Source organism: Octodon degus, unplaced genomic scaffold, assembly GCF_000260255.1.
Source record: "Octodon degus isolate 3935 unplaced genomic scaffold, OctDeg1.0 scaffold00144, whole genome shotgun sequence".
Taxonomy (NCBI): Eukaryota; Metazoa; Chordata; class Mammalia; order Rodentia; family Octodontidae; genus Octodon; species Octodon degus.
The window spans coordinates 1,014,791-1,026,698 of NW_004524720.1; the positions used below are offsets into that span (position 1 = coordinate 1,014,791).

Consider the following 11,908-nt stretch of genomic DNA (forward strand, 5'->3'; position numbering starts at 1 on the left):
AGCTCAGCCCACCAGGGGGTGGGCTGGCTGGCATGTGGTGCTGGGGGATTGAACCGCAGTCCCTGTGCTTTGCTGAGCTTGTTCTAAGTAGGTGCTTTAGACCACTGAGCCATCTCACCAGCCCCATAGCATTATAATTTGTAGTTAATAATTTCCAAAGTATATAAGCAATCTAAAAATAAATTACCCAACTAAGGAAGTTTTATTACAATTACATATACTTTATATTCAAATTAAAATGGATAAAAATAAATCTGTTTATTTAACAGCCACACTTAACCTAAATCCATAGTGGTTAACAGAAGTATAGCTCTTAATGAATAAAGTCTCATGTTCTCCCAAGCTCTCATTACTGCACAGGTGAGGCAAACCATCAGGTGAAATGCCCTAGCAAAAATCGAGGTATACCAAGCCAGAGGTATCCAGCAGCATGGTGGAAAACAGAGATGGAGACCCTCTCTCCCTAAAGCAGACGCTGACCTAATATGCACACAGACTGTCCCTGTAGGAACTCCAGAAACCAATGAAGAGGTTGCATCAAGGCAAGCACAAGCCGAAGACAGCAACAGCAATGTAGATGAGACCGTCCACTGTGCTCTGCTAAAGCCGAAGACAGCAACAGCAATGTAGATGAGACCGTCCACTGTGCTCTGCTAACTTTGCTCTGCAAATGCCCTACTCTCCATGGAAGGACACAAGGCTGCAGAGAACCAGAAACATGACCCATTCTCAAGTGCAAAACTAAAGTCCAGAAACTGAACCAAAAGAAAAGGAGACCTCTGAAACTAGCTGACAAAAAATTCAAAACACCCATCCTAAAGACACTCCAAGAGCTAACGTAGCCCACACGTGTAAGCAAAATAAATAAAATAATACATGAACAAAATAATAATCTAAAGAGAGAAACTGAAACTATTAAAAGAAAACAAACACTGGAGCTCATAAATACAGTAACTGATTTCTACACTAGACTTGATCAAGCAGAAAACCAAATCCATAAACTTGAAAATCACACGGCATTATGAAGTCAGAAGAGGAAGGAGAAGAAAAAGAGGAGAAAGGACGAGGAGAAATGAACGACGATGGTGATGAAGAGGAAAAAGAAGAGGAAGAGGAAGAAGACAAAGAGAAAGAAATGTGAAAAATCTAATCGGATACCTCCAAGCAGATCAGCCCCACTAGGCTATTTTCAACTTTTACCATTTTGAGTATCTTGGATGCCGCATATAAGCAGAGCCACACAGTACTTGTTTTCTGATGACTGCTTTATTTCTCTTTAAAAGGCTAAATAATGTTTCCTTGTATGGATATACCACAGCCTATTTAACCATTTATCTACCATGAGCATTCGGTTTGCTTTTACCCTTAAGCTACTGTAAATAATGCCGCAACATACACAGATGCACAAATTTCTATTACCTATGACAATCTGATTATAATACATCTTACTGTGGGTCTCTTTGGATTTATCCTAAATGGAGCGTATTAAGCTTCTTGAATGCCCATTTCTTCTCTCAAATTTGGCACTTGGTGCACATTATTTTTTTTTTCCATTTTTTATGTATTTGGTAGAGGGTCTCACTATGCAACTCGGACTCTAGTGATCCTCCTGTTTTCAGCCTCCCCAGCACTAGGATTACAGGCATGTGCCACCATGCCTGGACTCAGTTGTGGCTCAGCGTGCCCAGGGGCAGGGCTGGCATGGCATGTAGGACCAGGGATTGAACCCCAGTCCCTGCGCTTGCCAAAGCAGGTACTTAGTCCACTGAGCTCTCTCACTAGCCCTGTGACAATTATTTCATTGGACAAATTGCTTTTGCTTTTTCTTCTCGGACATCTTCTATGTTCTCTATCTTCACACTCTTAAATGAAATCCTTACATGAGCTTTTGTCCACGTTTCCTACCTTCCAGTATATTCATCTTCTGCAGAGATTTCCAAAGGTCAAAAGAGACTGGAACAAGTCCTTCACACAACAGCACAACACTTCATGTCATATGATGGAGAAAATCAATAAATGCTAAAGAAAGAAAGGCCCTTATGTGTTGGCCCTTATGTATTAAGCAGGGAAGAATTTCTTATCTGAAGTCAGTTATACCCAACCAAAACCTCAGTACTTACACATCATTCACACTAGCTGCTAGAATCTACTGATACTACTTTGTAATGTTTTTATTTGCATGGCACAGTTCTGCACAAGGGTATTTTAGTTTCCAGGGTGAGATAAATGAGTGGTAAAGGGAAAAAGTTACTATTCCTGAAGTCTCATGTGACAATGGAACAAAATTTAAGTTACTACGGAAAACCACAGTCATTCGTTGTCCAAACACCATGGGAAATGTTTACACAAGGCATACTTTGCAGGACTACGCACAGCCTTAGGGTAGCAGACATAGTCTCCTACATGATCTGACAAGGAGACTCACTTTATCATGAACTTAATGTTAAGAACTGAGCCTCAGAACATGACTAAAAGGCTGTGCAGGGGAAGACAGTGGACAGTAAGAAATTAAAGCTGTAAGCCACTTGCTACACATGCACTCTTGAGAGGAGACGTGGCCACACCAGAACGGCAATGGAGGCAGAGCGAGTCTGCCTGGCTCACGCTTCAGAGGGCACCTTCTCAGTGCTGTCACCTCGGCTGTCATCTAAAATCCTCAGCTCACCCCACTCCCGCTATTTTTCCTTGTGCCAGCTGCCACAGAATACGCTATGTGCGCTTCAGCCCTCTCACGCCTTGGCTGTCTCAAAACTTCCACCTGCATTGTTCACTGCAATTTCCTGAAGCCATACAATAATAATAACAAAAATGAAGAACAACAACAAAATGAAGAACAAAAAGAACAAAGAAAAGGCTCCACAGCTTGTTTCCAGTCTACATGAAATGAGTGTGCACTGAAATCCCTGCTTATATTAGCTACAAGAAGACCTTACTCACTTCATGCCCCCCTCCAGCCCTTCCTAGTTCTCCTACCACTTCTCATTGCCTTTGTCATGCCTACAAGGGAAGCAGCAGAGTCTCCATTCGCCGGGGGTCCTGGAAGGTGAGCTTTGGCCCGTTGTCTTGGTGTGCACTGCGTCCCCCTCTTGGTCCAGACCGTGGGTGTCTGGCCCCGGCCTGCGGCGCAACCACGCACAACACTCTTGGCTAGGTCGCACTGCGTGCTGCGCACCCGGCTTCTCACACAACCATCCATGCATGCAGCTGCATCCGGGGCCTGGTGCAGATTCTTTTCTCCTGTCCTCCCTCAGAGATGCCCTGCCATGCATGGCTCTAGCCAGAAACAATGGATTCTCTAACTTTCGTATTGAAAATTTCTCTATCAAAACAGTTTCCTAAGGTTTTTATTTATTTACTTATTTCCTATCATTTTCTGATTCTGTCTCCCTAAACATCTCTCCACTGGTGGACTTGCTTTAGAGATCCTTGTTCAAGCATTCAGGACATAAAGAGATCTGAAATTTACTAGAAAATACATGGCAACTCATGACAAATCGCAAGATTTAGGTAGGCATGAGGGCATTGGTTGTACTGTTCCTTCTGTATTTCTGTCTTCATATTTTCATGATGAAATTTTTTGAAAAGAAAGTTACTCCCAGTTCCTCAGACCTCAAAGCTGTGTGTCCCTCAATCACACCTAAATAAGCCATCATAGGCCGGGTGTGGTGACATATGTCTGTAATCCCAGTACTCAGGAGGCTGAGACAAGAAGAGTGACACAAGTTTGAGGACAGCCTATGCTCACAAAGTGAGCTCAAGGCTAGCCACCCTGAACTGCATGGTGAAACTGTCTCAAAAAGAAAAAACAGAAAAGCAGCCACCTTAGTAAGTGCAGGAATAGGCACCTACAGATGCAGGTATCATCGCCCATGACAGTTCCGTGATCGAGTGACCGCTCGAAGGAAAAGAGGAAACGTGGCTGATGGCTTCCTGGCACTTTCCTGATTGAGTTTAAATTCCCTAAAATGATGCCTGCCCTCCAGATTTCCAGTTTCTTTTTTTTGAAAGAATCACACTGACACTCTACCCCAAATACTTCAGAACACTGCGTCCTCGAACGCGCTGCATTATCCCATCTCGCAGTGACTCAGCTCCAGTCTCTCCACGTGCTTAAAACATGAGTTCGCCTGCGGATGAGGCACCACACTGCCTAGCAGTAAACAGTGAGCAAAAAGACCATGGCAGCAATAAGGAGTGACACCAAAGTCCAAGCTGAAACATGCATTTATGCATTCTCTTTCAGGCTTGATTACTAGCAGGCAGTTCCTTCCAAAATCAGCAGGGGGTGCTATAATTTTATTTAATAAAAGAAAATGAAGGTCACTTAAAAGCAACTTTCACAGGCTTCAAATGAAATGTTAAAAAGTCTAAAACACAGGAATCTTAAAAATAAACAACCAATATGGAATTCACTTAACAAATACCATTCATTTTTCTTTAAAATCACTTGATCATATATCAGAATTCTAAATATGGTCATACCCTCTGAAACAACAAGTTAAACTATAAGAAAATTCCCCCAAGAAATGATCAAGCTCTGCTGGTCTATGGAAAGGAGCAGATAAGGCTTAATTTGTTTTGTCTCCTTTTTTTTAACTATTTGTACTTTTTCTCTTCTTAATTTCTTTTATATTTCTTTTTTTCTTTCTTCCAAATTTGCATGCATATATCTGGTACTATGAATAACTGGTTAGAAGACAACACTTTGCATTACAACAAATACTGTGAAATTCATATTACTTTCTTAAGTGAAATTCTGTATCATTTGTATTTTTCCTGTTTTAATACTATTTTGTACTCTTAAATAGTTTTTTAAGAAGAAATGATTAATAAAGAAAAAAGTCATAGGATTATCCTGCTACAATGTTACATATGATTAGATTTCTAAATTTCTGTGTAAAAATGTGTAATTGTTTTTTAACATTCTATAGGGATTTAAAGTTTAGAATATCAATGATTGTTGGAAAATACCAGTCCCATGTTATGTCTGAGGTGTTTGATATTCAGACAGATAGTGAAGTTAAGCTCAAGTGCTTAGTTACAGGGTAATAATACAATTAAGCCTCTCTTCTGGAGGGTTAACAAATTAAGTTTGTAGACCAAACAATTAGAGAAAAAGAAGGACTACAAGGATAGCCAATGTTTTGGCCCTAGCAAAATTGTAGGCGAGAGTCTAACATGCAGTACCAGAGTGCAAGCCTGCAATAAATAATCTGCATTATCTTAAAATCAATTCTGCTTCCAAAACCTGTGACTCTGCACTTGTGCTGGCTGACTTTAGGGACTCAAGTCACCTGGGACATGCCACACTGGGGCATTCAGAAGCAAGCTAGTCCCTGTGCAGACTACTGTGGCTAGAATTCTTCCTTATCTTAAAAAAAAAAAAAAAAGACACATGGAATGGAAGAATGGAACCACCAAGGTACCTAGGACTTCACTCTGATCTCTCTGAGGTATTAGACAACCAGCTACCACTCAAGCCTGAGCTGTAAAATGAGAAGCTGGCATGAGCTCTCACACACACTGCCTCTCAAAGGTCTCCCATGTCCAGACAATCTACAACCAGTCACTTTTGTTTAATAGCTGAAGAGCTAAAAAATTATTTACATCTATATCTGTGCCTGCACCTACATCTACATCAATATCTCTATCTATACGCACATCCATATCCACATATAGTATCAAACAAAGGTACTCAAAGACCACCAGATACACTTTTTTCCCAACTTGGCAAAATCATCTGCTAGCGGAAACAACAGAAGGTAGGCCTGCTTGAAGTGTGAACCTAAGATAAGTGACATGAAACAGTGAATAATTTCCTGAAAATAAAAGCTTCCCTTTCTGCATGCATGTAAGGAGAAACCCCCACTCCAGGCATGGCTGTGAGTTTGTTCTGGGTTTCTTAGGAAGGGTCTTCTCCACCTATATCAGAATTGTTTTTAATTTAGGGTAAAAGATAAGCTGGGGGTGGGGGTGTTGACAGGCCAAGTAGCACTGCCAGCTAAAAACGAACTAGAGTGTTTGGGAGTACACTTACACAGTTTTAAAGAATGCTGGAGATGTTCAAATGGTTATTCCAATAAATGCAAAAAGAAAAAAGGAAACTGAAATATTAAAATAGATAAGAATCCTGACTTCTCTGTACTCTTAAGAGACAGGACCAGGGGCTGGGGATATAGCTCAGTGGCTTGAGCGCCTGCCTGGCAAGCAAAGGTCCAGAGTTCAATCCCCAGTACCATTAAAAACAATTTTTAAAAAGGAGAGACAGTATCAGACTTAAGGGTTGGATTAAACAGAAAGATGAAAAATAATAAATCTGTGCTACTACTATTTCAACACCAAGGAGACCTATAAATACCGTACTGAAGAAATGACCTCTACTAATATGTACTTTCCTTTATTAATTACTTGCTAGAGCTATGTTAAGATTTACAAATGAAAAAAAAAATAGTCTTGCTTAATTTTTACACATTACACAAACGAGCCAAGTATTTTTCTGTACTTGATTACTCTGAGTGACATTTCCCAATTATTAAAAAAAACAAGAGACATTTTTGTTCTATCCAATCATATGGAAAGTATCTCCAGTTACACAGGAAACTTCTCAGAGTAGCAAAATGTTACAATAGTTCAAAAAGAGTCTTTTTACCTTATACCACCTGAGAACATTTCTAAAGCCATTAACTTCACATAAGAGCCAAGATTTCTAAGAGAAAAATCATGATGCTCCAGTTCTAAAAGATCTTGCTAAAATTACATATCTTGTGGATGGAGGGCTTTATTTCTTTGCCCTAATCCCTACAGTGAAGTGCTATGGAAAAGAAAAAGGAAAGAAAAGGCCCAGTAAAATCACAGGTTACCTGTCAGAAAGCAGGGGCGTGTTCTAGTGAGAATGCTGAAACCTGCAGGGCTACTGCCCTGAGGTACTAACTTTGCAAAGGTAAGACAAATTCAACTAACAGTATAGTGAATTATTCTGAGTTAGTCATGTGATCTTATCTTTTTTATTCTCAAGGATTCCAAGTTTTACTAGACTTTAAATGGTATATAAAGAGACTACATGTAACTGCTTAAAACTTACCCACCAGAATTGTTCTAAATGTGAATAAAATGCATCATACCAATAACCACAGGACAGATGCACTTCAAAGTGAAAACAACTGGGGAACTTTGCTGTCTACACTCTAGGCAGGCCTCACAATCATGAGGACAAGAATGGCTAAGACGAAAAACAAGGCGAAACTGGCCATATTATTCACCTACTGTGAGTGCTGGCTGCAACCAAATTGGCCTGTCCTGACACACAACTTAACAATGACCTCAGACAGAGAAGCTGAATGGATGCAGCAAGGAAACCTGCACAAGAAGGGAAAAATACATTTAGGGGACAAGGGACATAGTTCAGTGGTCTAAGCACCTGCCTGGCAAGTGCAGAGACCTGGGTTCGATCCCCCGGTACCTCCCGGTACCGAATGTGGTTCCCTCCTTGTGCTGGCCACTGAAACCAGGTATGGTGGCACCTGCCTTTAATTCCAGCTGAGACAAGAGGATCACTACAAGTCTGGACAGTGTAGAGAGACCCTGAATCAAATTAATTAATTTTAAAAAGAAACCATCAAGCCCTCACTTGTCACTGTCACACACTGTGCCTGTCAAAATGATTGCATAACAACAAGGAAGAAGGAAGATTCCAGCAGGAAGCTGTAAGCAAACAATAAACACAAAGTCATTCAGTTTTTCTGATTATTCTTTTTTTTTTTTTTTTTCAGAACTGGGGATTGAACTCAGGCCCTTGCGCTTGCCAGGGAAGCACTTATTCCACTGAGCCATCTCCCCGGCCCCTGGTTATTCTTAAATTTGTTACAGAATGGAAAAATAGAAATAATAAACCCTCACCATTTTACCACTTGTGTTCTCTAAATTTTTTGTGTTCATCACAAAATAGTGCAAAGGTATTTTGAAAAAAATTTACTAAAAAGGGATAGTAATTTGCCTTCACAGTTTTGTTACTGAAGTACTTTATCCTAGTTGATTCAACAAAACTAAGAAAATTCCAATTGCAGCATTCAATATGCACTGTTCTAGAAGTACTCTTATCCAATGACGTGGTGAGAACAACTGTAAATATTTCTAGTAGTCTGCAGTATTCCAAAATGCTTGTAGAGAAGCACAGAGAGAAGAGGAAAGGAAGAGGTAATAAATATGGTATCCAAAAACAAGCTTTTTCTTTCTTTTAGGGCCAGTACACTCTCACATTAAATAAATTATCCTTTGATGTTCGTGAATGACCCTAGAAAATGCTACTCCAGGGCTGGTGAGATGGCTCAGTGGTCTAAAGCACCTAGTTAGAACAAGCTTAGCAAAGCACAGGGACCGCGGTTCAATCCCCCAGCACCACATGCCGGCCAGCCCCGCCCCCTGGTGGGCTGAGCTGGCCACACACACACACATACACACACAAATAAAATAAAATAAAAATTTAATAAAAAAAAAAAAAGAAAATGCTACTCCACAGAGCTGTGCAGGGTCCATTTTCTTTGCTCTGAAACTCATAACTATGCCTAACTGAGGTTGGCAGGACACTGTGCAGGCGCTCTCGGATATAGGACACACTGGAGACAGCTGGTCTACCTAGAGAGAGAAAATGTGACAGGGGGCAGCAGGAGTATGAAGGGCAAGGAGAGGCGGTGAGCACCTGAGGTAAAAAACTGAGGAGGAAGCGAGGTCAAAGGCAGCTACCCTGAAATCCTTTCCTTAAGACAGAGTCTCCAGACGCTACAGTGAAACCTACACCTGCCTCCCAGCTTACTGTTAAATGGAAATGCCTCAAGTTTCCCAGGATTCTAAGTAGCTTTCAAAGCAAAGTCTGTTAAAACTAAGGAGTTCAATAAGAGACAGCTACATCCCTCAAAAATACTTTCTATCAAGATTCTCCTGAAGAGGAATTTTCACAGTACAAGAAGACTTACAAGCTGGGTGTCATGGCCCATGCCTATAACCTCAGCAGCCTAGCAGCTGAGGCAGGAAGATCACAAGTTCAAGCTCAGAATAGGCAATTTAGAGATTTAACAAGACCCTGTCTCAAAATAAAAATTAAGACAGGGTTGTGGATGTGGCTTAATATAAAGACCTGGGTTCAAGTCTCAGTATCACAAAACAGAAAAGAAAAAACAAGCATCATTAATGATAAAAAAAAAATTAAAGGAATAATCTATAAGATCTATTCAAGCCATAACTGAAAACAGTGAAAAAAGCATATACACTGTTACAGTCTTTCCAAAATCAAAAAGCCATATGGCACGATGGAGCATACCTGTAATCCTAGATACTCAGAAAGCTGTGGCAGGATGATCACAGTTAAAGACCAGCTGGGCAACTTAGAAAGATACTACCTCAAAACAAGATAAACAGGGCTGCAGATGCAGCTCAGGGGTAGAGAGCTTGGCTAGCATGGAGGCCCAGAGTTCAATTTCTACTACTGAGGGGAAAAAATGACAACTGTGGCTCATCATGCCATAGGTCTTAATGCCTACCTAGCCTATCACTGTACATATTTAATGCATTTATATAAGCATCTCTGCATCTCCTCCATTAGACTATAAATTCCTTCAGAACAAAGATTAATAACTATCTTCCACCATGCTTAGCACAGATGTGTGTGTTAAATGTGCTGAGTGAATAAGAACAGACAATACACATTTGAACTACAGCTACCCAAATAAAAGCCCATAGGATTCCTGACTAGACTCCTCAGAGCAAAGTCCACCAGACCCACAAAAGGACAAAGATGGTTCTCAGAAACCACATAGAATTTGAAAAGTTCCCCAATCCCTTATTAGATTTAATATTTCCTAGATCAAATTTATCCCTCACAAGTTCACCCACAGATTATATGGGACAAAAGCTGGACTGAGGTTGTGTCAGTGGCAGAGTGTGAGCTTAGGGTTCATGCAGGCCCTGGACCCCATCCCAAGCACCAATTGCAACCACAAGCCAAACGAGAAAACAACAACAAAAAAACCAAATCAGAGCAGTGGAGTCTCCAGTGTTAAAAACACTGTCCACTCAGTGATTCGGTGTCATTACCTCATCACTTATCTCATGCCTGAATGGCTAAGCGCTGTGAAACAAATCAGTTACGTTTCCTCATATCCCACAGTAAGCATGACCATAGGAAAGACATTAAATGGGAAATTCATATAAAAATCCCAAAGAAAATCTGAGCTATTCTCTTATGTCATAATTATTAACATATATTAATTATACAAATTAATAGGATTCACTATGATTTTTCCATGCAAGCATAAACAAATAGAATGCACTTATAGGACAAAAGCTTATTTCCATAAATGTAATTATTTAATATTAGGTTGTGCACCTATGATGGCTATGTGCAATTACTGATCAAGATATCTGACCTTGTCTCATTTCTGTTAGCCTCTGGTCTATAATCTTTGTGCACAGAGGATTTTTAGAAAGATTTCACATTTCCTGATTTTTCAGTAGTACATTCACGGCAGGTCCATAGTTCCTATGTTTCACTGCCAGGTCGCACCATCTGGCAATATGAGCCACTGTTTGGGACAATCATGCACATATAATCAGGAGTCCAGAACAGCAGAGACGTACTCATAAATGTGTTTTGTGATAATGCAAAAAGACTTCACATCCAATTCAAATTTTTCAGTGCATTCCTTCAAACAATCATGTACTGTATTCTTTTATATTCAACATCTATGAAACACTATCTTTAACCTTATGTTGCTTAAAGTGGATTTCTGTTTTGAATTAATAAATTGGCAATAAAAGAATATATACCTATATAGTTTTTGCAACTTTCTATTATGTTCCTTAAGATGCTCAATCATCTCATTTTACCTAAGGAAAATATCTTTCAACTTAAAAACAAGGGTCCTTCCACTGCTCCCAAAAGTGACAATCATCCACAAAAACATGAATTCCTATTCTCCAGTTTGTGGCTCACACTAAAGTATAAGTAGCAGACCAGCACATTCATCCATTTCTTGCACAAGATGCTAGATTCACTACTTCTATCATACCACTTTAAAAAAAAAAAATCAGACTACTAGCACAGTTTTACATAAAAGCTTCTCTGAGAAGAAAACAATAAAAGACTCAAATCCACTTTTTCTAGATTCAAATCAAACTCTGTGCAAGTATCCTATTAATAAACAGTGTTCCTATAGCATTTTATTTGATTCAAGGTCATCATCTGCCACTATGAATATCTCAAAACTCAGCAGAGCGGAGGTATAATGTTCTTCCAAGCCCCTGTCTCCATACATTCTGGAGGACGCTATCTGTAGATCTTAGTGGCTAACTTCCTTTCATCCATCAGAACCAAAACTTGTGGCTTGATGATCTACTAGGCAAGAGCTGCCTCTGTGTCCTGTCATCAGCCAGTCTACCAGAAATGCCAAGAGCATCACTCCACATTCCACCATGCACTTGGGCTTCAAAGGTGATTGTTGCAAAGGCACTTTTACAACTCAAGCTGAGCAATAATGGAAGCCACAAAAGAATTTTACTCTTTTAAAGCTCTTGAGAACTTTAAAATATAGAAAATCTTCAGACCCAGAGCACAGGCCCGGTGAGTGAGTGAGACGACCCAGGCCGCGGGATCCTGAACAGACCCAGAGCGCAGGCTGGGCAAATGAGTGAGATGACTGGGGCCGTGGGATTCTGAACAGACCCAGAGCACAGGCCCAATAGACCTGGAGCGCAAGTCCGACATGTGAGTGAGATGACCCAGGCGCCCACAGATCCTGATACGACCCAGGCTGCAGGCCCAGCAGGGAACCCATCAGCAGAACTCCCTTCAAAGAGCCTAGAGGCAAGACCCACCCAGCTGATTCAGGAGCAGAACATCTTCCCAGAGAGACACAAA

The 11,908-nt window shown here is 40.5% G+C and overlaps 1 protein-coding gene across 5 annotated transcripts in view; it reads right to left on the reverse strand.

Moving 5' to 3' along the window:
* The window catches only part of Mpp7 (membrane palmitoylated protein 7), a 256,221-nt gene that overhangs the window by 210,892 nt on the left and 33,421 nt on the right, over nt 1-11,908 (reverse strand). Inside the window, exons 2-3 of one of the 5 annotated variants that reach the window (XM_023701929.1) lie at nt 7,628-7,701; nt 7,260-7,356 (exon numbers count right to left, since the gene is read on the reverse strand). The exons of 2 other annotated variants lie outside the window; for them this stretch is intronic. The gene's annotated coding sequence lies outside the window, so the exon portion shown is untranslated. The remainder of the gene's footprint in view (nt 1-7,259; nt 7,357-7,627; nt 7,702-11,908) is intronic. 2 more of the 5 variants (XM_023701930.1, XM_023701931.1) reach the window with 2 other exon arrangements.